The sequence below is a fragment of the Bidens hawaiensis genome, unplaced genomic scaffold, assembly GCF_021521415.1.
Source record: "Bidens hawaiensis isolate Kalapana, Puna unplaced genomic scaffold, B.hawaiensis_p1.1 tig00017249_1, whole genome shotgun sequence".
Classification (NCBI taxonomy): Eukaryota; Viridiplantae; Streptophyta; class Magnoliopsida; order Asterales; family Asteraceae; genus Bidens; species Bidens hawaiensis.
The window spans coordinates 221414-225282 of record NW_027492613.1 but is presented as its reverse complement, the minus strand read 5'-3'; the positions used below and the strand labels follow the sequence as shown (position 1 = coordinate 225282).

The following is a 3869-nucleotide window of genomic DNA, read 5'->3' as shown; positions in this document are numbered from 1 at the left end:
TGAACCCATGACTTTTGATTTCATAGGTTAGAGCAGTTTTCATTCAACCAAAGAGTCATTTTATAGGCTTTTGTGTTAAAACAAAATTATATATAAAATATAAATTTAATTTTGTAACAATTATGGGCCTCTTGTGAGAGTAGGCCTGGGTCCGCCCCCTCCTCGCCCTCCCCTTGGGTCGTGCCTGGCTTTACGTTCTCAGGCGCTAGGAAATACTTTCTCGTGTTTGCTCATGTTGCATGAAACAACTTTTAATGCAGCTTGACCCACCGTAAAAACACCACTTTAGCTCACAGGAGGACACGCCTTGTTACACACGCATGCTTCCATCCTATTAATCCAAAGACCAAAATGTCTGAGTGTTGATCTTCAATCCAATGGGTCGGTCAAAAAATTCACAAGTATTTCTTTCTTAACAAAAACTCCGACGCACCTTAATATGTCAAAGAAAGCATCTCTAACTAAATCATGTCAATACCTTAATTAAATTATATGTAACTAAGCGTACTTTGCTGTTCTATCATGACGTTATACGCCCAAATGTTCTAGATTACATTATAAGTCCACTTTTGATTTTTTCCTAACAATGCATGTTCCAAAAGCTTGGTAAGTACATTGACAATTAATGAAAATCAACCATGTATAAAAACTCCTTATGTATAACCAAGTTGAACAACATCTCATAACAAACAAATTAAAGATGTATTCTTTTATAAATATTGGCCTTGTTACACATTGCATTTTCATAATTCTTCACTCCCCTATTTCCTTAGCTATTCCACTATCTCGTCCATTCAACAAAGTCTATGTCTTCGGAGACTCGTATACCAACACTGGCAACTTCAACGCCACCACCAAACCATTGATCTTCCTCCATGTCGACAGCCACCCTTACGGCCACACATTTTTTCACCGCCCCACTAAGGGACGGCCGTCTAGTCATTGACTTCATAGCCGAATCACTCAACTTACCCAACTTCCCACCCTACCTTAACAAGAAAGCTGACACCACTCACGGCGTCAACTTTGCTGTCGCTGGCTGCACCACCATCCCGTTTTCGTTCTTCTTGAAAAACATCACATTGGACGCCGTCCCTCAATCACTCACAGCACAACTCTATTGGTTCAAAGACCACATCAAGGTACAAAATAATTAAACCTAACAAGTTATTATATATTGTCAATTAACTATATAAAATCATAATTATTAAACAAATCTAATCAAATCATGTCTCCTAATTATGATTAAAATATTACAATAAGCGTTAACTCACATATTTTCTCTAATACAAGGTTTCAGTTATAATGATGAAAATATTACAATAAACGTTAACTAATATATTCTCTCTAATACAGAGTTCTGGTTGTACAGACGCCGTTTCAACCCCATCCAGATGCAAGGCCGTGTTTGACCGTGCATTAGTTTGGATTGGTGAGATCTCCACAAATGATTATAATTACATTACTGGATCTAACATCGGTACCAAGACTGTTCGAAAGCTAGCCATAAAGTACGAAACAGAAGTTGTAAAACAACTTTTAAAGATGGGTGCAAAGTACATTGTTGTACAAGGTTTACCCGCAACCTGTTGTTTCCCAATTTCGTTCATACTTAATCCCCCTCCTACCAAACTCGACCAGATTGGTTGTGTGGCAATTAAGAATAAAGAAAGCTATGATCATAGATCATAACATGGTACTACAAGCCAAACTACACAATCTCCGGAAAAAGTTTCCGGATGCTGTAATTGTGTATGGTGATGACTGGCATGCTTACCATGAGGTCTATGGGAATGCCATAAAATATGGTTTTGTTAAGCGGTTTGAAACGTGCTGCGGATGTAGAGGTGGATCATACAACTTTATTCTGGATCCGAGGAGCACGTGTGGTGCACCAGGGACGACGTCGTGCAAATACCCGTCACAGTATATGAGTTGGGATGGGTTTGCATGTGACGGAAGGGTTGAATAGGGTGGTGTCAAGATTGTTTCTTGACGGCACGATTGCTCAACCTCCGTTCCCCTATCTTATGAAAAAAGCCGCAGAATCTGAAGTGTGATATACCGAAAGGGTCCTGGTTTCATACACTCCGTGAGGGAAAAGACAACAAATTTGTCTAGTAAATTGTCGCTTGCTTATGAGTAATTTACAGTTTACAGCAAAAAGTGAATGTATGATTATTAAAGGGAGTATGAAAAAAGATCTCCCGATAGACCATATTCATTTTGCCCAAAAATAAAGAAGATTAAATATCATATTCAGTAATTATCTAATATGTATAAAACAGAATTTTGGTGCCGCTAGGCAACCTGCTTGGCATAAAACAAAATTTTGGTGCCCGAACCAGGTTGCCGTCCTAAAACTTAGAAGTAGGAAAAAAAAATTGGATCTTGTGACTTTCGACCCATCCATATTAGATGCTCAAGGTCCGCCACTACATGTATCCACGTTAAACCGATCCCAGCACGCTGTGTGACTAAATCAATGATATGATACACGGATTTGATTAAACAAAATATTAACTCCGTAACCATATATGGATGTGGCCTACTAGGCATATGAAATTAAATATATTGGAAGTTTATTTAAAATCTATACAAAATAGATTACTGTAAAGATAACAGTGTTGGAGGACATATTTTATGCTTTAGTCACTTTTGATCATACAAATTGTTTGTGGAAATTAAATGCACAACAAATTTAGAAATTTCATTGACATCTCTTGGAAAAATGATACCCACAAACCCAAGAAAAAATCATAAATGTTTTTTTTAGTAAACTTTCTTGTAGTAAACACGGAAACTTTTCGTAGTTAACTTTTATTATCGTTTAATAATTGTTTTACGCTAAGGGTGGACGGAGTTGGTGTGGGATGGGTTCGGTACCGGTAAATTTTGTTCCTGAGTGGCTTGGTGAACCTGATGAGAAGAGCTGAAGAGATGGTTATGAAGAAAAACAAAGAAATCGGTACCACCCCAAAACTTCATCTTTCATCTCAAATCATCCTTTCCAAAACCATTCCGTTCAGCCTGATAAGATTTTAAAAAAATCTATAACAAAAATTAAGTTGAAAATATCTAGTCAATCAATTTAATTTCTTAATTTTGTTAAAAAAAATCATCTCACAAAATAATTTTACTATAATAGAAGAATGTGTTGAATGCAATATGGTCATTTTATTGAGCTTCTGACTTCTATTTACTGGCAAAACATTTGTTGTTTTTGCCAGTGGACCCCCTCATCTTCTGATATATTTACATGGTCTAGTTTTAATTCTTTTCTATTGAACACTTTTAAATATAAGGTACATAAAAACTTTTGTTAGGACTTGGATGTTGGGTTGAATTGGGTTTTGGGTAAGATTATATAATAAGTTACCAACATTATATGTAATTCAACTCAAGAGTTTAACAAACTAATATATCATCTTTTCAACACATACACAAAGGGTATGTAATTTTCTTTAGCGAAAATAATTTGATTATGAGCTAAATGAGCACACACTAATTACGACCCAAAGACAAATATCGAATCATAGAACGGTAATCATCGGTAAACAGCAATCAACGTTGAAGCATATTGTAAAGTTATTGTGGTTAAGGATTTGTAGGCGTCCATATGTTCATGCCAAATATGAAAATCTTGGTCAGAAAATTAGGCTTAATAGAAGAGAGAATATAAAGAAGGGTCTTACTGTACATTGGCGGATCCAGCATACAAACGGGTGGTTCCCCGGAACCACCCGAGTTTCGAAATAATGGTGTACGGATATATAGAAGACGCGTAGGAACCACCTTATAAATTAAGAGGGAACCACTTAAAAAAAATTCCTGGATCCGCCACTGTTACTGTATGCACCAACCTTTAT

The 3869-nt window shown here is 36.5% G+C and overlaps 1 pseudogene; it reads left to right on the top strand.

Moving 5' to 3' along the window:
- The first annotated feature begins 700 nt into the window (after positions 1-700).
- LOC143553488 (GDSL esterase/lipase At3g48460 pseudogene) lies at positions 701-2060 on the top strand (annotated as a pseudogene).
- The last annotated feature ends 1809 nt before the right edge of the window (positions 2061-3869 follow it).